Source organism: Coturnix japonica, chromosome 34 (assembly GCF_054131305.1).
Source record: "Coturnix japonica strain WE chromosome 34, WE-NBRP24, whole genome shotgun sequence".
NCBI lineage: Eukaryota > Metazoa > Chordata > Aves > Galliformes > Phasianidae > Coturnix > Coturnix japonica.
The window spans coordinates 2,737,932-2,760,143 of NC_140696.1; the positions used below are offsets into that span (position 1 = coordinate 2,737,932).

At 47.9% G+C, this 22,212-nt stretch overlaps 1 protein-coding gene across 3 annotated transcripts in view; it reads left to right on the forward strand.

The window, feature by feature from the left end:
* The first annotated feature begins 7,437 nt into the window (after nucleotides 1–7,437).
* Nucleotides 7,438–22,212, forward strand: part of CADM1 (cell adhesion molecule 1) — a 188,592-nt gene continuing 173,817 nt past the window's right edge. The window contains exon 1 of one of the 3 annotated variants that reach the window (XM_085526016.1): nucleotides 7,438–9,345. The gene's annotated coding sequence lies outside the window, so the exon portion shown is untranslated. The remainder of the gene's footprint in view (nucleotides 9,346–22,212) is intronic. The other 2 variants (XM_085526017.1, XM_085526015.1) reach the window with 2 other exon arrangements.

Here is a 22,212-nt window from a genome sequence, read left to right on the forward strand (position 1 = left end):
AGCTGCAGAAAATGACGGAGAAATTGATTTATTTTTATTTATATATATATCCATATATACACTGGTCCAGGAAAATAAGAGTTTGCCACTTGTCCGACCAAATAAAACATCTTGAGAAGCAGCTACAGAGTTTTAGTGCCATCTCACATGTGTTTGCAGGTCCATGTGATGCTGTGGTGCAGAGCTGGTAGTGCAGAGACATCCCCCACACTGCTCTCTATCTCGTAGGCAAGTGTTTCACGTTAATGGGGATTGACATATGGTGGGATTCTTTTTTTTAAGTAGTTCTTCTCGTTCCCTAGGCAGTTTTGATGTGAATATTAATACTAACATAATTTCCCGATGATTAGAGAACACAATTAGGGGCTATTAATAATGACACAAATAATGACATTTAAGGCCCCATTTTCATGTGACTAATCCTCTGTCTGGTGGTATTTAAACAGCTCTGTCTAGCACAATTACTGCGGTGCCAAGGTGCAACCACATAATCGCAGTATCAGTCATACAGCTCCATGTGAGCTCCTGCCCCCTGAGCAATGGGAACACAAAGCACAGTGTTACCATACCACAAGCACTGCGTGGTACCAGGCATCATGATGGCACTTTTAGATCCACTTTGGTCTCCAAAGCTGGTGCTTCAATGACAACCACCCCCCCTCCCCAACAAACCCTGTGTGATGCCATTTGGATCCCACTGATTCCCTGCACCTGAATGGAGCTGGTCTGGCTTAACTCCACTGAATATGGGCACTGACAACACCCTGTTTCTTTTGCAGTATGTTCGCTGCCAACATCAGCCCTTGAAAGTGGCTGTGCTGTGCTAACGTGAGTTAATGGAAACCTCAGAATCAATTCTTCACTCCCTGAAGAAAATCCCCCTGCTTTATGCAGCAAGAGCTGTAGTAATGGAAATGGCTGCATGTTTCTGTTAAAAAAGCAGGGGAAGGGGGGGTGCAAGTGTCTGGGTGGGGAGGGTCAGCAGAGCTGTGCCAGCCCTCCTCTGCTGATGTTGGTGCTGCCACTCAACCTTTCAATTACAAACTCCCATTTATTTAAGCCCCTAAACACTTTAAACCGAGTTTCCAACTAGAAGGTTCTGGGGAGACCTCACTGTGACCTTCCGGTACTTGAAGGATGCATATAAATAGGAAGAGGAATGGCTGTTTACAAGGGTGGATAATGATAGGACAAAGGGGGAATGGTTTTAAACTGAGACAGGGGAGGTTTAGGTTGGATCTTAGGAGGTTTTTCACTCATAGGGTGGTGCTGCACTGGAACAGGTTGCCCAAGGAGGCTGTGGATGCCCCATCCCTGCAGGCATTCAAGGCCAGGCTGGATGTGGCTCTGGGCAGCCTGGGCAGCTGGTTGGTGACCATGCACACAGCAGGGGGTTGGGACTGGATGAGCACTGTGGTCCTTCTCAGTCCAGGTCATTCTATGATTCATTCTATGATTCCACAACAAGAAACTTGTTATCCTGAAGATCACATGCACTGACTCAGCAGTTTGGGCTGTGTTTGCTTGGATCCCAACCTGACGCTGCTCCCAGGCTGTGTGTGCAGGAGTCCCCCAGGCTCCATTTGTTAGGCACTGTGCACACCTATAATTCACACATTCAACACACCACAATAAACCAAGCATTTTCATTAAACTCTTAAGACAAACAGCTTTGGGCCATCCTGCATTTCAATATGCATACAAACATCTCAGTAAAATTCTGCTCGTTCAGACTTAACATTTAATTTCACACAGAGCATTTACATGTTTGGCATGCACAGCAGTGCCTGCAGTTTGTCTGTAGTGCAAAGGCACATGCATGTACCTGGAAATGAAGGACTCTGCAGTCCCACAGTCCAAAGTACAGGCAGGAATGGGTCTTCAGTGGGCATCAGCAATGGAAGCAACTTTGCAGGCAAAACTATCTGACCTCTTGCAGTTTGTAGGCTAAGATTTCCCAAAGTTATCATTGGATGGTTTGAGTTGGAAGGGACCTCAAAGGCTGCCCGGTGCCACTCCGTGCAGTGCACAGGGACACCCACAGCTCCAGCAGTGCTCAGAGCCCCGTCCAGCCTGACCTTGGCTGTGTGCAGGGACGGGGCACCACCGCCTCTCTGGGCAACCTGTGCCAGTGCCTCAACATACAAAATGATGCTGGCATTTGGGCAAGATGAGGAGCAGAACACTTCCCTGCAGGCACTCAAGGCCAGGTGGGAAGGAGCCCTAGGCAGCCTGAGCTGGTGGGGGGCAGCGCTGCCCATGGCTGGGTGGGCTTTAAGGTTCACTCCAACCTGAGCCATGCTATGACCCAATGGTTCTATGAAACAGTTGGGGGCATGGTTCCACAATAGGCAGCAAACGCCACCGAGCAAGCTATTAAACCTTAATCAAACAATGCAGAAGGCTACGGAGATAATACTAAAATTTAATGAGCCAGTCTCATTGGCTTCCTGGAAGAACTGCATTACAGTAAGTGTGTTCCTTGTGAAAGGGGTCTGACTTTCAGATATCAGCCACAAAACCTCCCCGCTCTTTGCTCACTGGGAGGAATGGTGTGTGAAGTAGTTCATTATGTCTGGTTAGATGAGGGGCTGCTCCCACCTCCCGCGGGCCAGATACTGATTGTTTCTGTCACTTGCTCATCTTCCCCAAGTTATTTATTGCAGAATCCTGTCTTCTGCTTTGGAGCACAGGAACTGAAAGCCTTCACAGCACCTGGCCTAAGAGCAGAGCATCTCTGACTAACTGGGGTGTTAAATGGGTTTAAGCAGCCTGCCTCTATCTGCAGTGGGCTGTACCTGGGGTAACCCTTGCCTCTGCTAAAGGGCTCAGCTGCCCCTCTCCATTGAGTCCCAGGACTCTTATTATTGTCCTTGAGAAAGCTGATGGTGACGTGAAAGTGGGGTTCCTGCACAGTTTGGGGCTTCTCAAAGCACAATACCACCTAAATCTACCTTTTGCTCCTGTGGCTAATTCATGGCTTGAAACAGTGATTGAGCACCTGATGGGGAGGCAGGGCCAACCCAGGGGAGCTCAGGTGTATGCAATGAGGTCTACTCAGACCTCATTTAAGAGCTGGCAGTGGGAGTAGGCACAACTTGCTGGAGGTTCTTACCTACCTGAGGCTCTCTAAGGGTGAGCAGATATTTTTTCCTTTGTTTCCCTGTCAGTGTCTGCTGCATTTGGGCATCTCCTCACTTGTTGTAGCTTAGGGCTTTGCTACTCCACTATCATTGCTGTGCTTTCCTTTGTGTTATAGCATTACAGCCCTCTACCTTGCAGGTGTGACAAATGCTGGGTAGACCTGGAGCTGGGGGGTGGCAGTTCACTCTGTGGGGGCACTTCTTCCCTCTTGGCGCTGCATTTGCTTCCATTCTTCTGCAAAGAAGGTTTGGGGTTCGTAGATGTGCAGAATCATTAAGGTTGGAAAAGATCATTAAGGCCAACCATCAACCCACCACACTAACTAAACCACATATCTTAGCCTTGCTAACATGGGGTTCATACATCCTACTGCTGTGGATATCCACAGTGCAGCATGCAGGTTTTGAACAGAAAGGAAGGAATAACAACAGAACTGTTTTTTGTCGGGTTTTCTCTTTTTCCACCCCAAAACATGTTCTACCTCCCAGTTTAGGATGCGAGCAGCATAGCATCCAGATAGCACAGCTGCATGGAGCAATTCAAAGATTGTCTTGTTGGTCTACAATGTGCCAATTTCTCACATTTACAGCCATTTTCAGTATTACAGCTTGTGGCACTGAAGCCGGGAGGATTTTCTTCAGGGAGCAAGAATTGATTCAGAGGTGACCATTATTGCACGCTACCACAGCATGGCCCCTGTTAGAATGGGGTGGGAGGTATTAAGCACAGGAAAGGGGAGACTGTAGCCACCAGATTTGATGGGACCAGAGGGACGACGCCTGGATGCTGCAGGAAACTGGAGGGCAAACCCCTCCCTGTTGTTTCACCCTGTCTAGACAGAGCAGGGCTGGCAGCGTTTCCTGGGCCATTTTAATATGCCTAGTTGAACTCAAGGCTTAGGGAAGTAAATTAGTCCTTGGGCTGCTGCCAGGTCTGCCATACTCTTGTGTTCTGCAGAAATACAGTTAATTTAGGGGCAGACTGTGGGGATGCTTTGGGGTGCTGGGTGAGGAGTGACAGCCAGCCTGGTACCATGGTATGTACCTGGGGTTGGAGATGAGTTTGGCCACTGGTGGGTGCAGTCCCATTTGCATCTCTGAGCTGAGATTTATTTATGTGATTGAGTTAATGCAGTTCAGTGCTCTGCTAATGTGGGCTTTCCCAAAAATCCCCTACAACAGCATTTCTGGGCAGTAGCTGGCCCAGCTGGGAGCTGCTGTCACTGTGAGCAACGCCCACAAGGGTTAGTGGCTGTGTCTGGCAGAAAGGAGCATCGTGGTTGTACATTTTGCTGCTGGTCTATGAAACCTGCTTTGAGGCTGCTGTGGGGTTTCTCTGCCCCCCTCCCCACACTCCACCTCGTTATCATTTAAAAAATACTTGGCATTATTTGCCAACTTTGCAGTTCCTGCTGATGAGACAGTGCTCTGCTCGTGGGGGTGGTGCAGGGGATGCAGCCACCCCTGAGGCTGCAGCTGAGCATGGGGACCATATAGTGGGTGGGTGGTGATAGAATGGGGTGGGGGCTGCCTGGGAACTGTAGTGAGTGCGGGGGATGGCAGGGAGGGGGCACTTGTAATGCTAAGTGCTGACAGGACGTCGCTGTCAGTGCAATGTTCTGCCTTGATGAGCCTTCATATATAAAGATATTTAATGAATTAGTTAATTAATGACTGGAGTCTGATTGATGGATCATACGGAGTTCTCAGCAGGGTGAGCCTGACCCTGGGATATTGCTGCTGTTGCTTAAATGCATCCCCTCTCTGGTCCGAAGCACTCTGTGTTCTGGCAATTTGCATGCATTAAGTGTAGCTCCTTAATAGGATGTAATGTTAGCGAAAAGCCAAAAGCATAGCAGCTGTAACTTAAAAGACAGCCCCATTACTGCAAGCCTTATAATTAGGGTAAGAGGAAGACTTGTGCTGCCATATGTTAAACTCTTTTGAGGTTAATAGCTCTGTAAGATTTTGCAATTTAAAAAAATTAGTCTTGAGGAAAGATGACAAGGCGCGTCAATGAGACTGTTGGGATGGGGCCAGAGTGGTTGTGCCCCACTGCAGCCTCAGCCCTGTGCTCTCTGTGCTCTGGGGGTGGAGGTGCTCGTGGGCATCCTATGCCCTGCCTTGCTGCTCTGTATAAGCCCTGCTCTCTCTTTCTCCCCTTTGCAGGTCAGGGCTCTGTGCTGGTACAAAGCCTGCATAGGGACAGCTGCTCTGTGTTTCTCCTGGCCCTGGGGGGAGGCTTATGTTGCAGAGGGGGAGTCACACCTCTTGCATTTCCTTCATAGCTGCTTTCCTTCCTTTCTTCTGTCCTATCGGCAAATTATTCTACCCTACTAGCCTCTCAATTTCCTCATCCATAAAACTGAGACTAAAAACGTACTTGTTAAGGGCATCACAGGGCCTTTCTGTATCTACGAGGGCTTTGAAGTCCTCTTGTTAAAAGTACCGTGGAAGTGCAAGCTGTGTGTTATTGTGGTGACGTGAGGTGGGTGGCTATCAGCCAAGCTCTAGGATGTTGATGGTGGGCTGAGCACCAGGACCTCCAGTGGCACTGATACGGGCAACTGATGCTGGTTGCCCATGTGATGAATTCAATGGGCATTGGCTTGTTTTCTCATTTGCAAAATAGCCCTTATAAATAGTCAGGTGGAATAAGGTGGGGGTGGCAGCCCTGCCCCTGGCAGGGGGTTGGAACTGGGTGGCCTCTAAGGACCCCTCCAAACTGAGCTATTCTATGACTTGGCTTGGGGAAGGATGTGCATGAAGCTCTGTTACAGGGGTTGTCCTTCTGTAGTTTATGTGGATACCAGTGGCCCCACTCAGTACGAGGTGAGGATGGATAGTGGTGTTGAGCTCAAGCCAGACAGCCCTGCTAAATATTAATGTTCTCTGCTACAGCTGTGGGAGATTTTAAGGTCATCCTGAAATCACCTTAACAGTTTCCCTCCCCCTTCCTCCCTTATGAAAGTGTTTAATTGCTTTCTTATTTAAATGCATCAAGATCTCCTGATATGCTGGTAGTCCATTTGGTGCACCTGTTCTCTTCAGGGAAGCTGGAGAAACTGAAAAATCATCTTGAAATTAAAGATTGCGGCTGTATTTGGGGGAAGGTATGGGATTATTAAATCTTTTCCCCTAGAGCTGGAGTGCCATGAAGTTTGGGGACAATGCTGAGCATAGGGCTGTGTTCCAGCTTTGTGACTTCATGTTTTCTTTCACTTCTTGGGGGAAGATACCTCTGCTCTTTGAGTCTTCCATTCTTCTGGGATACTGAGGCATCTGGGTACAGTGCTTGGATTTCTGCTTGTGAGATTTAATTTTGGGGACCCTTATGTGGTCTGACATCTTGAGCAGATTGTTTTGGTTCCGTGTGGTGCTCGGCATGACAGAGTCAGGTCTGTTGTGCTATAGAGATTCCAGTGTAGGCGATAAGCACAGCCTACCCCTCAAGAACAGGCTGCCTTTTTCCTTTTCCCATCGTGTGCTCCTATGTCAAAGGCAAAATCACCATCTCTGGATCAATAGCAAAGCCATTAAAGTGCATCTTCAATTTCAGTGCATGATGCTGCTGCGTTCATCACTCCATTGGCAACTGTCTTAATAACAAGTTCATTTCTTCTTGTAGTGGGGAAATACTTCACTGTCCGTTCTGCACTTCTCAGGCTGACCATCAGATGGTTGATCCCTGAGCAGGGGAACGGTTGATGAGAGAGAGACTTTTGGAGCTGAGTAGGTACAGGGCTGCAAGCTTCCAACGTAAAGGAGGAGCTGCCAACTTGTTCATGCTTCAAATCAGAGCTGCACTCGTGGCAGCAGCAGTGCAGAAGTATAAGTAACTCGCTTAGACTTCTCTTGCTCAAGGGGACTTACACATTTACAAGCTTATTCGAAAGCATGACTCTCCTACACAGGAGCATGAAAAGCTCTTCACTCCCTTCTTTCACATTCGTCTGAGAAGTCTGCCCAGGCTGTCATGCTTCCAGGGAGCAAGTTGGATTGGAAGGTTTGAGGGCTCTGTATCAATTCACTATCCCTTTCATCCCTAGTTCAGCATCAATAATGTGCTCTCCTTGCATCCAAGGCAGAGCTCCTGCCCTCCGTGGGTGGGACTCGATCTGCAGCAGGACTGCTCCTATCCAGGACCCTTCCCTGAGCTCAGCATAGACCTCAGAGCACCCACTACACTCAGCTGTCAGCTCTTTGACCCTGCAGCTCTTGGCCTTGATAGCACAGCTGGGTGTAGGATGTGGTTTTGGGGTCCTCGCTCTGATTGCAGAGCTCACAGTGGGGCTGGGATCTGCATCTTGACATGGTGAAAGGCTGGAGGGTGGGAGATGAGTGAAGATGGTGAGTGTAGCGGGGGAAGCAATGTGGGAATCCATCTTCTGGCTCTGGTTAAATAATGATTGTGTTGTCTAGACAGCAAAGAAATATCCTTTAGATAGTGTGACAGAAAACCTTATGGATGCTGTCAAACACATCCTTAGCTTCTATGGGCACAGTGCTGATGGAGCTCCCTCTGCAAGGTGAGATAAATGACCTCTCCAGCCAGTCCAGTTGCCTTGTCCCTGCCCAGGTGATGGCAGAACCTGAAGGAAATGGGAATTCCAGAGCTGCTGCATCAGGTATAACCCAGAGCAATGCAGCTCTGGGTACTGCTGAGCCCTGGGCTCATTGCAAGGGTGGGCGCTGCAGTGCCAGCTGTCCCATCACCCTGTTCCTGTTGTGCTCCCCCTGCAGAACAGTGGGGTTATGCTGCTTTGAGCAGGCCAGGTGTCACCAATGGTGTGTAGTGTGTTTTCTCCCACCATGGGTGCCCTCTGCTTGTTCTTTTGTCCCGATCCCTCCAACCAGCAGTATCCCAGCTGTGCTGAATGTTAAATACTGCTCTGACCTCAAATTCCATTTAAATTTCCTCAGATACGGTATGCTGAGCAACAGTTTAGTTCACAATTTCTCCTGCAAGCAGAGGGGAGGAGGGGTGGTGTTAAATAATGCCTTTCACCATTTCTATACCTCTTTGCACCAGGAGGTTTCCAAGCCCTTTGCAAATAGAAATGAAGAAGGCAGGTGAGGATTAGTGTTCCTGCTTAGCAGATATACACAAGGAGAAAGCTGTGCAGAGGTGGCTGGATGTGCATAGGGGTTTGCATTGGGGCATACATGCAGCTGGTGAATGCTGCATGCTGGGTTCCCTGTGGTCCTCTCCTGATGGTCCCAGAGCAGCCTGTGCTACTGAGCTTGCTTGCAGAATTGCCTGCTAGCTTTGCTTGGGATTTTTGTTGGGATTTTGGGATGTGTGTTCCTTGGCATTTGTCCTATAAGCAGAGATTAGGAGCTGCTTTCAGGTGTCCCAGAGGACAGAATTGCTTGAGCAATTAATTCCCAGGCAAGCCCAGCATCTAGGATATCTATCCCCTGCCTCTTGGTTCCAAACATCAGGACTGGGAATCCTTAAATACTGAAGAACCCGTCGTGTTTTCTTCCCTCTGGTTTTATTTCACTCTTTAAATTATTTAATTGATTAGTCCTTGCTTTATATATGTTCACATTAAGCTGGTTTCCACAGTAACAACCAAAACTGAAACCCAAAGCTTGGAGTCTTGTTTGAGTAAATAATGCCAAATACAGTCTTGGAATATTTAATTAAATTCTCTGTCATGCCCCTTTTATCTTTATAAACAGATTTCATGGAGACATGAGCAGCAAGGAAATCTGTAGGGGAGGGACATCCTTCAGGTGGGACACTGGGGTGGGTGCAGAACCAACCCTGCAGTCTCTGCTTTGCTGGCCAAGTTGCTCTTGGGCAGAACAACTGCTCCACATCCTGCAAAGTGCACATCTGTGACTGCATCCCATGATGGTGTCTGTGTGCAGCACCACGTGGCTGTTGGCCTGTGTTCAATTTGTGACCTGCAGCAACCCCAAACCTTCTGCAGTCCTGGCTTGCCAGCAATACCTTACGAGTTAATTAGATTCCCTGGACTTTTTGATCATGCTTTCAGTTTATCAGAATCGCTATTGATCCTCAGTTTATCCTCCAGTGTACTGCCAGCCCTGGTGCAGGGTCATCTGCAAGTCTAATCATTCTTTCCATTCCATCATTTAGGTCAGGAATGAAAACACTGACTAGTGCTAGACCTCGGCCCCCAGCATGTCCCTGGCACATACATCCTTCTGTTTTGACAGCAGACTATAGGTAAGCACTCTTTGCATACAGTAATTTATCCCTTGGTATAAATACGTCCTCTGGTCGCGGTTTGAATGATGTGTTTTTGCACCTATGAGAACTCATTGCTCCTGAAATAGTGCTGTTATGTCAGAGCAGCTCCGGGGCACATCAAAATGGGAGCTGTGTGCCTTACAAAGGGCTGACCTAGATGGGATGGCTCTCACCAAGAGCGCTGTGGGACTGTTGGCAATGTGTCTGGTTTCGTTAGGCTTTCTAATCACAGTCCTGTGCCATTAGGTTGGTTGACCAGGAATATCCCTTGAAGCCATGTGGAACAAAGTAGAGCATCAGAGTTTTCCGAAGCATTAAAGCCAAAGGGATTCTACCCCCCATAGAGGAAAAAAGGAGGACAGAGAGATGGGTATCTTTGGAACGGGAGACAAGAAACTGTGCTGTGTTCTGTCCCAGTTTTACCTCTCCATGCTTAAGTATTGCGCATGCAGCATTAAGATGAAGAATTAGGTTTTGGTTTGGTTACTTGGAGCTGAGCTGCTTGTGGGCACTGAAATGCTGTGTGAAAATCAGGCCTGGGTCCTCCAAAGCAAAGGGTGTAGTTCCAGCACCTGGCCTTGTAGGTATGAATTGCATCCAGGTGAGATAGTAGGGTTTGTTCTGCTCCCTGTTGCACTAAATAGGAAAGAATTGCAGGGATTTAAGTTTTAGAGACCTTCCACATCAACTTCTCTTCCACAGATTGTTGAGGAAGAGGTTTGGGGATGGAGAACTTAAACCACAGTGTGCTTGTCTTTGAGTCAGACATGAAGTGTGAGGGTTGTTCAATAGCACTGTGTTCCAAGTCAGGAGCAGGGGATGTCTGGGGGCAGCTTTTAGCCTCTTTTATCCCTGGTGCTGCCGTGGGGAGTGAGAGGTTTAGCACTGACAATACTGTCAACCTGCAGTAATTATCTTGGTTAACCTCTAGGCAGATCAATTATCCCTTCTGACAAGGAATATAATATTAATACCCAGTTGTGTCGGTTTACTTACAATAGATCTTTGGTACTTTTCCATAGTATCACTACACATCTTAATCAGATGGTGAGTGGGCTTAATTAGCTGAAGTATAGGTTTTATTTTTGATTTCTATGACTACTTAATCTAATGGAAACACATTATCTGCTCTGAGGTCTGCAGTTTTCCATTTGTAATTATTGCTGCTCTTAATTGATGGTGCATCAGGGGTTGTGGCTGCAATATGGGAGTTGAAATATGTCGCCTTTCTTAAGTACAGCTCCTGGTATGTTGCTGTTGAAGTGACTGTGACCCCATGGGCTTAAGCAGATGGGATCCTGGTTTTGACTTGGGGGATACCTGGCTTATATCAAAGGTAGGGGGGAATTCTTTGTTGTAATGGAACGCAGAGCGGCTGCCAAGCCAAAGAGATTCATTGGAAAGTTTGTGTTGTTTCGTGGTGGAGCTCAGGCAGTTATAATGCCTGCCTATAGGATCTGGAAGCTGTTCAGGTAATGGAAGAAAACCAGCTTATAAATTTCCAAAACGAGGCCTGGCATTTATGACTAAAACTTCACATTTCAGGACATGCAGATGGTGAGGGAAGAACAGCTTGGAGGGATGGGCTAATAGAAAATTATTAATTGTAGCAATTTTTTGCACCTTTTTCCCCCCTCCCCCCCTAAATAAGAGCTCTGAGCTCCTGTTTCTACGGGGCTGGGTATCGGGGTGGGGGCTGTTTGCATGTTGTGGCACTGGATTTGCTATTTGCATGCCTTACGTGACTGCAGTTTGCAAGGCTTTGTGGCTCAGCCCCTCCTGCCTGCCCTGCAGAGAAGGGAACCTGCCCCATTGGTGGTGCTGGCAGAGCCACTGATGCATGGTGATAATCTACACTGAGATGTAGCCTGTGAAGTGTTTGCTTCTCCAGCATCTTCTTGAGTTTGGGGTGTTGCCTTTTCCAGCTTCTGCCAGCAGAGGGAATATATGCAAATACGCCAAATCCTCGTTTTTCTCCTCTATTTGTTTCGATTAAAAGCACACGGAGTAGCTGTAAAGCAGGCAGGTGCTCGGCAATGGGTGTTACCTCTTGGGCCACATCAGCCTGCAAGCAGGACCCCATGCAAACAGCGGTGATGCTGGGAGGCAGTTTGCTGTACGAAATGTTTGAGCCGATTCCTTTGTGCCTGACCTGCTTCAGTGACAAGGAGAAGCTGAAGACTCTTCCCCAACCTCTTACAGGGTGACTGATCAGATAATGTTCTCTAAGCAAATGCACAAATAACATGAATTGGGGTTGGCACTGAGCAGCGAGGTGTAAAAAAAGCAATTTGAGGTGTTCTGAGAAAATGCCAGAGCTTCTGAGATGTGATTGCTTGTCGGGAAGCCATGCCCGGAGCACGGAGCTGCTGCAGGGCTGGGAGTGAGGCTGTAAGGAGAGCAGAGGGGGATGTGGGGGTAAAGCATAGAGATGAGTGGGGAGGATGCATCCTGACCCCCCTGCAGTACGCAGCTGATTGCTTGGTCTGCCTGAGCCCTCAGCTGCAGGAATTGGTTTGTGAGCTGTGTTCAGGGCAGTGGTGCACAGCACTGTGTGATGGTGTGAGAGCAGGAGCTGCTGGAGGGGGCAGGAGCTGTTTGCTCCTCCTTTGGATCAGTGGAGTGGGCAGGTTCAGCAGTGCCTGCTGGTTCCCAGTGACAGGTGTGGCTCTGTGCTCAATGCCGTTCCCTCTGCATTCGTGTGCATTGCTTTTGCTCTCGACTTGTCCCCTATTGATGCCCAGTCTGGCCCCACTTGGAAAACCAGTACACTTAGAGCTTTGCATACTTCCCCCATGCTCCAACCCCTTGCCATTCCCATGGCAGCTCCCCTGCATGGCTCTGGGGAGTGGTTCCCCTTGAGCCTGCTTGCCTGGAGGGATGCAGAATGATATCCGAGATGGCAGCCTTGCATTTCTGCTCCATTTCCCTCCAGCCTCCGCCGCCTCCCTCTCCTCTTGTAACACTCATTAGCTGTGGAGAGGCGAGGCTGGAGCACCGAGCAGAGGTTGTGTGCAACCCCTGCATAACCTCGCTGCTGAGCACTGTGCCTCTGCACCCCTCCGGCTCCTCTTGGCTGAGTAGTAAGTCCTCACCTCCGTGCCCCGGCCGCCCTGTGTAATACTGGTGTTCCTCATTAGTGCAGCAGAATCAACATCTGTCTCTTTCACGGTGTCTGTTTGCATTGGGAAACTTCTAGGGGAAGCTCTTTATTGTTGGAGTAAAAGGCAGGTTGTAAGAGACGTGGGAATTCCATGAATTTCTATTATCTGCAAGTGACTGAACTTTTGCCTGTAGCAGATGAGCAGCTCGCAGCCACTTTGGGCTGTATGGGCACTTGAATGGCCACTGCCTACACAGCCTGGTGATGGTGGGGGTGCAGGACAGAGACTGGGCACAGGGCTGGGGCCTTTGGGAAGCTTCTTAGTTCTGATTAGAACAGAAGCCACACAGGGGCTGCAAGTTGAAATGCACTGTTGGATTGGGCCACTGCTGTCAGACCACCAGCATGTGCAGCTGTATGTGAGGAGTGGGGCTGTTCCTCACCAGACCTGGATGCTTTCTTTGCTGTGGTCTCATTGCTGTTTCTGTTTGCTCTGTTCCTTGCCTGGTGGAAGAATTGGGGTGGGGACTGCCATGCAAGGAGGGCAGAGCTGGGGGCTGGGAGCTTTCTGCTCATTGCTATAAGGGAGAGGTGACAGGATTGCTGTGGGAGCAGAGGGAAGCAAGAAGTAGCAAAGCAAGTGAAGGGTTGTGCTTGGGGTGACAAGAACAAGACCTGTTTCAAACACCCCAGATCTCTGCGGCTGGTGAGGCTCTGGCAGCTGCCTGCTGTGTCTGGTTGATGGGCTTTTGATGTGGTGGCAAAACCAAAGGTGCTGGAGAGGTTTGAGATGAGCAGCCGAAAGCTGCCTTCCTCTCCATCTCCTCCTGAGTGCTCCTGGTCCTTTCTTTGCATGTCTTCACTGCTGCTTGAGCATAATGCCAGGACAGGAGCGAAAATACTCTTTCAGATAAGGATGTGAGGGTGTTATCTGGAAGCCTGCAGATACCGTGTGTCAGGGGAAAGGTCACTTAAAAGAGGGAGGTGGCAGAGATGGAGATTAGGTGATTTGGAGATGGCTTGAGGGATTTAGTGGAGAGACAGAGCTCCCGTGGAGCATGAATGGGCAATGGCACCTCTGACGGATTATAGGGCACCTTGTTCAGAGGCTTTCCATGCTGCTGCAGACGCCAGCAGGGAAGAGACGGGGAAATCTTGCATTGAAAGAAAGCTGCAAAGCTTCAGATAGTTACATCCCTTGTTATTTCTCTACCTGCCTAGAAAGTGCCTTATCATCCAGGCAGAGCTGAAGCAGCTGACTGCTGTGCTGACAGCGGGTGCCAAGCTGCCCCTGAGCTGGGAGCAGTGCACTGCTCTGCAGCAGCACAAGAGAGATGGGGATGAGGTGGCTTTGGTCTGTGAGCAGCACATGGGGTGCTTCCAGGGCTGGGCTCTGCTGTGAAATGCACCTCACTGTGTTCACCTCCAACCAGCTGTTTGTGGTGCTGAGGTGTTTCAGGAGCTTGTTCCAGGCTCCAGGATGGATGAGCTGCCTCTGATGTCCTCCTGCTGCTTCTGCCTTTGGGATCTGCCCTTTCATATCCAATTTCAAACCTACTTCTGTTACTGTAAGCACAGTTTAAAGTCTTGATTATATTATACCGGGGCTTTTCTTTGCACCTTTATTGCTACAGAAAATATACGGTAAAGCTGATAGTGCTGTGTGATTGCTGTCAAGGATGTGAACCCTGGGTAATCTGCCACAGCATCGTTATCGTTTCAGCTGGAGCTGAGCAATGAGACCCCAGCACTACAGCTGAGCAAACTGTATCAGGGTTTGTGAAAGGCACAGAATCTAAGAGCAGGGATTTGTAGGTCTGGCAAAGCTTAAGCCTTTCCCATGGGGCTGTTCCCCAAACTTTCTCCTGGCTGCATTCCTAGACCAGCTTTTCCCCTCGGCTGTGTTTGTTTTCCATGGGTGTTGCACTTGCAGTCAGTGCTTGGTAGAGCATTTTCGAGTAGCAGTGTGGACTGGCAGCAATATGGGCTTCAGAGCAGCACTTTCTCTACCCAGTACCCTCCAAGGAGCTCCCAACTGCTGCCAGCATCACCCCTGGTGCACAGGAGATACATCCTGAAGAGCATGTTAACATTTAGATCAGGGTAACGGGCTGGGAATAGCATCAGGTTATAAAAGGACCTCTCCTGAAAAGAGCACAGCAGGGCCCAGGCTGGAGAGTTCTCTCATCCCCCTGAATGCTGGCTGTGCTGTGGATTTCCATCAGCAGTGGCTCCATGCTGGGCCATCAGGGCTCAACTGAGCTTACAGCATTCAGGGTGGGAGGAGGAGGGAAGGGGTTGGAGTGTGAATCTTCCTGCACATGAAGGATGGTGGAGGGAGACCTGAAACTTGCTGCTCCCTTCTCTCCTTCACTGCAAGCCCCGGTTTCCATGCATTATAGAGTCAGAGAATGGTCTGAGTTGGAAGGGACCCTGAAAGGCTGCCCGGTGCCATTCCCTGCAGTGCACAGGGACACCCACAGCTCCAGCAGTGCTCAGAGCCCCGTCCAGCCTGACCTTGGCTGTGTGCAGGGATGGGGCACCACCGCCTCTCTGGGCAACCTGTGCCAGTGCCTCACCGCCCTCAGTGCCAAACCTTCTTCCTTATCTCCACTTTAGATCTCCCTTCTTGTAGTCTGAAGCCATTTCCCCTTCTGCTATTGCACAGACCAGCTAAAGAGTTTGTCCCCTTCCTTCTTGCAGCCTGCATTTAGAATACTGAAAGGAGGTGCTGAAGGTTCCAATCTTCCTTTTCTTGATCATCCACTTTATTTTCTTGTCTCCCCTTACCAGTTGTTACTCCAAAGGCAGAGTCTCAATGTTTTAAAGTCTCTCCTCACTTTGGAATTTTCCACCCCCTCTCCTACCAGCCCCCCCAGTATCTCTGGTCCTGCAGGTGGGATTCCAGCAGCATCCTGGAGCTCTGCTGCCCATTGCTGCTGAGCAGTGCTGTCAGCAAGCTGTCAGCAGGGCTGACAGGCCCTCGAGCTGAGCTGGCAGGATTAATTTAAAATCCCATATGGTGGAAGAGTTGACTGTCCCCCCAGCTCACTCAGTGCATGGACAGCAGCCCCCAGCTGGCAGCTTGCTGCCACCTCACCTGAGTTCCTTCTGATCTCCAAAGCTCTTTGGTCTTCCCTCAGCCTTGCGAAGTGTAGCAGCTGTCCTGACCATGTGGTGCTGTGATTCTCTCTTCTTCCTGGGATAATAAAGTGCATCAAAGGCTGTAAGGGGACACCACGAATGTTCTGACTTATGGGGCTGCCCTATGTGTCCTGGTGAGCTCCCAGCAGGGAGGTGGGCAGCTGTGCCTTAAAGAAGGGGAGCTGGGGGCTGGGTTCTGTTTGCAGGTTTGCCTTGATTTGATGTAACTTCAGGCAAGTGAATTAATCTTTCCCCGTTTGTTCCTTCTGCGGCTCCCAGCATTGAGGTTTTGTTGGTTAATGTTTATAAAAGTCTTTTGAAACATGGCTGTTGCCGTGTGGATCCAACAAAGCGAAGCAACAGTGAACAATGAATGAGTGTGTTCCTAAATACAGTGTAGTAAAAGCAACCGAGATAAGGTCGGCTCTCATTAATTTAAAAAATGATATATTTTTTCTTTCTTTCAATAAAAACTGTCTGTGTGATAAACTGACATCTTAAACAATTGTTTAAGCAGCACAGGTTTAAATATATACTTCCTGCATATGCCACCGATGAGTCACTACTCAGTTATTTATCAGATGTGATGGTTCTGTAGGAGACGGTGCAAAACTGAGCTCCTTTCCTCCCAGAGTGGCACAGTTAATGCAAGCAGTGAGGATGCTGGAGCTGTTGCATGTGTTGAATGACTTGGAGTCGGTTTGAATGTCTTCCAGGGAGAGCTCTGGAGATGGGTGCATGTGGCACCGAGAGATGGTCTGAATAAGGAATAAGCAGTGTTTAAGTTGTTCACAAGCAGCGCTTGTTAGAAAGGCATTTTGGGAATCTCAGCTGCTCGGAGCTCCGCTGTCAGTTTTTGAATGCTTACAACCTTCTTCCTTTTGATTGCAAATATGCAAACGCTGTTCAGCTAATGCGGGAGTAAGTCGCTATGTGGGGAGAAGAACAAACAGACTATACAAAGGGCTGGCAATATGTGCATGAGAACTGATTTAATAAATGCATATAGACGTGCACACGCCCAATAAGCTTTTATTTGTGTCAACATCAGATGGTATGTAACAATATAAACAATGTAGGGAAGGTGGTTTGTAAGATGTAGACTGGAAGTTAGTGCTGAGTGTACTGTTGTGTTTTACTCTCAAAAGGATTTGAGCTCTTGGCATCTGTGATTTGCCTTCAGCTGATAGCTGGGATCACAGTGAATGCGTTCACTTCAATACACGGCAGTGCTGTTGAGGTGAGGGCTGTGTTTGATGTACAGACCATAAACACAGGGCTCAGTGTGCTATGGGCTAATGAGTGTAATGCCATAGAATCTGGAAATCATTCAGGTTGGAAAAGATCTCTAAGATCACCCAGTCCAACCATCTACCTACCGCCAGTGTTGCCTACCATGTCACCCAGCACCATATCTCTGTTTCTTGAACCCCTCCAGGGATGCTGACCCCACCACCACCACCCTGGGCAGCCTGTGCCAATGGCCGCTCTTTAGGAGAATGAGTTTTTCCCTATGTCCATGTGATCCTCAGTAGGGTAAGAAGTTGTGTGCTGGGCCGTGCCCTTGCCTGCAGGAGGACAGGGCTCCCAGGGTTGGCCAGAAAACACCTCTATTTTCTTTTAATCAAGTTGTCCCCATGAAGCACATCTGTTACTGCTTGCCTTGTTGCTTTCATCAAGGTGAGGATGGAGCGGTCCTTTTGAGCCTGCTGCTGTTTATGTAAAGCACTTCAGCCAGGCAGGGCTACTTGGATATCAAAGGCAGAGACTGGAGAGGTGGCCTGCTGGAATTTGCATATAAAATTGCAAACCGAAATACAAACACCAGAAAGATGTGAAGATCAGTGTGAAGGGTGAGCATGAAAAGCATTGGGAAAGGGGGGGGGGAGTGAGGGCAGGTGGGGAGAGGGGAGCAGCGAGATATGAAAGAGGCAGAAAATGAACACACGGAATATTTTAACTAACAGAAAAGTTTCTTGTTCTGAAGACAGATGATGAAAGAGAGACAGTGAGGAATTATTAGGACAGAAGATAAGGAAACAGCAGAGATAGGAAATAATTATTTTGTATCTGTCTTTATAAATGAAAATGAAGGGCATTAACTTAAATAGGATTTAGATTTTCAGGGACAGAAGGGGATGAATTAGGAAGTGTTCAGATAACAGAAGAAATGATTATTAAAGGTCGGGGGCTCTTGAAACCGACGCCGCTCCTCTGTCGCATGTGGCCACATTGGGATGCGTGGGGCAGGGAGAGACCATGGAGCCATTGACATCATGGAGCCACTGAGTCGCTTGAGTTGGAAGGGCCCTAAAATGTCATCTAGTCTTAACTCTTTTGCAATGAACAGAGTTGTGTTGGAGGTGGGAACAATGCAGAGAGAGCCTTTCCCTATGTCTAAGGGGCGCTGTGGGGGCTGCAAGGGCCACCAGGGGAGGGATGGAGGAATGTTAACAGTGTTGGAAGAGCCATGGGCTGCACCCCCCTTGCTACATGCCCTCTGGGAATGGCAGTGGTTTTTTGCCTATGCTTCATCTGGTTGGCTCTGATAGGATGTGCAAGTGGTCCATCTTCTCTCTAAAACACATTGCCCGCAGCAAAGAGTTTCCCAGCATAGATGCTGGTGTTTAGGATAATGATAATTAGCAACACTTTCCAGTATTGCTGTGGGCTAAAAAGTAAACAGCCCAAGTAAGAATTTCCTCGAGATATGTTTTTTATCCTCCTTGCACACATACAACCAAATTCAGCAAGTCGAGCATTTTATTAAGTTCTGAAGCCAAACAGCCGTAGGCCCTATTGCATTTTCATGCACTTAGAGGAGCACTTGCAAAATTCTTTTCATTCGCACGTAGTTTAATTTCAGATGATGCTTTCATAAATCAGCTTCGCCACTTTGCATGCATAGCTCGGTACCTGCGGTTACTCATAAACATAAAACTGCATCTATGTAACTAGAAATCTTTGCTTGGTTTAATGGAACACATGGGTAGTTTGGAATGTGCCAGTAATTGGAGAGCTAGAGGTGGGGCTGAGCGTTTCATTTAGCACTATAGGTCAAGGTTTCACAGATGGGTGATGTTAAGGCTGAATTTGGAGCTCTGTGAACAACGCCTGACCTTTGGAGGCTGTGTACTCACTGCCTACTAGCAGTGGTGCTCGGAGCACTGTCCATTGGGCTTTGAGCCTCATGAGCCTTATGGAAATCCATGATTTCCCCAGCGCTGCCCATGGAAGGAGCTGAGTGATGTACTGTGTAATCTTCCCGTTAAAATACTGCATGGGAAAAGCTAGAGGAGTTCCATATGTTTGTTGCCAGAAAGAGGAACAGGATCAACCTCGTGAGTGGGCGACTCGCTTATTTATGATTCTCCCACTGAGTTGGAGTTTGTTTCATTTTCTGGAGCAGCACAGTGCTTGCAAATGTGGCTGTATAAATTGCTAACAATAGTCTGTGACTATATATAAACCTAAGGATGCTGCAGTCCATGGTGCGTTCACGTTAACGGGATGATGCATGATGTATGGCATGCCATGTATTGTGGCTCTGGTAATCAGGGATCTGAGGTTGCTGCTGGTCTGAATAGTAGGAGCTACAGGCATGCTACCCAGTGTGTTCAGATCTTCACATTGGTGGTCTCTCTCAGTCTGAAGAGCTTTTAAAAGAGATGTCTGCTATACTGCTAATTGCTACGTTCTGATGAAGTGAAGGACTTAATCTGCATGAGGGAAGCTAAGCTCATCCTGTGCATTACCCAGAGTTAGTTTTCCTTCTTGGCTGTCCTATCAGTAAGCCAGCTAAAGTGGAAAACCACGATCACAATAAGATTTAGAGAGAGTTGTGGGGAAGAATCAAAGGTAGAGGCTGTGTCTCAAACAGCTGACAACAGAGCATCCCCAAGTAGTCGGTGGCCAAAGAAGGGCACCTTGGGAGCATGGCACAGCTGTGTGCTCCGTGCTGGTGTCTATGGCTGAATATCCAACTGGCAAAAGGGGCTCCTTTAGAGGCAGCCTATGCAGATGTTCTGCAGGTTCTGGTAGTAGCCTGAGCATCGGTGAGGAGATTTGGGAGTACTGTTTTGGAAGAGCATAGCGACCTATATGATCTCAGAAGGCTTCATACCCTGTGTGGTTGTCCCTGCTGATTGGCATGCAGCAGCAGTAACGTGTTATGCACCATCCTAATGGAGCAAAGTAAATTCCATCAGCCCTGGAGCTATAGACTGAACCTGGGGAGGGACTGCTCCAACCTCTGGATGAACCAAGTCACAATATGACCATTTGATGTCATGCAAAACAAAAGGTGCAATTTAAACTACCATCCTTGAGGTGTGCCGAATGGTATTGCGTTGTCAAACGGATTTCTTTTAAATCAGTGGTCCAGAATAACCTGGTAATGAGGAGTTGTTTGACAGCAGACAAGCTGAAATCACATACATGAAAATAATACACGAGTTGCTAGTTTTGTGTGAATTTAATTGACTTTTTTCACATGCAGCGACTTAGGCAGAAAGTAATTCAGCTTAACTGCATGTTAGGGAATGAGAATGCATAAATAAATTGCATGTGTATAAGGTGTGTAAAAGGACCTTTGAGGTGACCAGACCATGGCAGTGGGTGGGAGTGGATGATCTTTAAGGTCCCTTCCTTCCCAAGCCCTCCTATGCTGATGGCCAGAGGTCAAGCATCTTCCATACAGAGCCAATGCTTCTACCCACAAAACGCATTTCCTCTCGAGCTAACATAAAGGATAAATGCCTCAATCCTTGATTTTTACATCATTCCTCTGCAGTCTTGAAGCAATGTCTGACAAGACCTATTATTTTTCCTGTTATCCAAGCTGTCCACATCTTAACAGCTTCCTACTTCAGCTGAGACAGTCTGAAAAGTTTAATATCATTTCAAATCAGAGAGCCAATAAAACTTGACATTATTAATATGATGTCAAGGGGTTTTCCAAATGCTTAGGGAAAAACAATGTGTCCCATTAAACATAGCTCCTTGCATGGTGAAATATTAAGTGACTTTTCAATGAGTACCAGCTGGAGCTATTAGTTTTTCTTTGCTGCAGTTGATATTGAGAGCTGGTTTGGTTGAGAACCTTTTATGAAGACATTAGCTGAATCTGTGCAATCCAAAAAAGCTTGTGATTTCCAAGGGACTGCTCTCTATCGGGGGCTGCATATGCGATCATGAATTATTAAAGGCTGTAAATACATTTGTCAGGATGTGCTTTCTCTCCCTTAATGCACTTGTTACACTGGGGAGTCTGGAGCATCTACTGGGAATTTGATCTTGGATTTTAATAAACTGAACCAACTTCTTAATCTTCTCCCGCACCTTCCTCTGGGAGCTGGAAAATGGGAGCATTGCAGACGTTATCTCTGGGCTGTGGTAGTTTGCTCTGGGTGTTGCTGTGGGATATCACCTAATAGCAGCCCTGTTCTTTGACCAGAGAATCTCACCTTGGTTCTGGACGTTAATATTTCTGGCCTTCCCCTGGGCATTCCTGCCTTCCTGCTGCCTTGTTTGCCTTGCTGGTGCTGAGCGGGAGGCCTGATGGCTCTGCAGTCTTCCCTTTACTTTCAAGTTATTGCTTCATCTCTTTGTCTATCCAGACTAACCACGTTCTGCACAAAGTAGTCGAAACTTTTTCAGAATACCTTTTGGTAACACACCCTGGGATTGAGAAGACATTTGTTGTGCTTTAGGCTTTGCGCAGCACATTAAAGCTTCATCTGGAGTGGGTGTTTACAGTGTGTATGTGTCGGTGCATGTTCTGAAACACACCTCCAAATCCTGGTCTTGGCTTTGAGTCGGTGTTTTGTTTCCCCACTCATAAGATAACACTTTGATGTCTTACGGGGGAAGTGTATGTATTTAATTTAACTTTTATGAAGTTCTTTGACAATGGAGGGAGCTCTGAATATCAAGCAGTTTCGGGGAAGTCGAGGCAGTGATGTTCTACTTTTATCTCTGATAGGGGCTTGCATCTGAACCCCAGTCCCTCAAAATGCTGGGCTCCCAGCCAGCCATGTTGTTGCCATAAGGTCAACTTTTCTTGATGTTTTTAGACACTAAAAGTGTAATTCCCCCTTTTTTGACAAGGTAATAAACCATTTTATTACTGTAGTGGCTAATTCAGCTGTAGTCCTGCTTCTTCAAGGCCAGGAATTGGGATGAGGAGGGCCAGGCCATGCAGCAAAGCCAGAGGTTGTACGCAGCCCTGGATGCCTTTTGCTGCCTCTTCCCAGCTGCACAACCTTCCTTCACCTCCTTTCTTTTAATGTCTTAATCAAGGGGCTGATAAGAGAAGTGATCCATGAAAAGGATGGGTATCTTGACAAGATACAGAAGCTTGTGGCAGCACTTTCCCCACAGATCAGCATCCTCCACAAGAGGGAGAGACAAAAAAGACAGATTTTTGTACCCTTAAGCTTCCACCACTGCAGTTCAAAAGACCAATCTTTACAGAAAATAAATTTAAAGGAGAATTTTTGATGTATATGATGGTCTCTTGTGGTTGACAGGAGTGCTGCTGGCAGTATATGGAGCTATGCAAAGCCAGAGATGGGATTACTTAAAAGTGTCTGTAG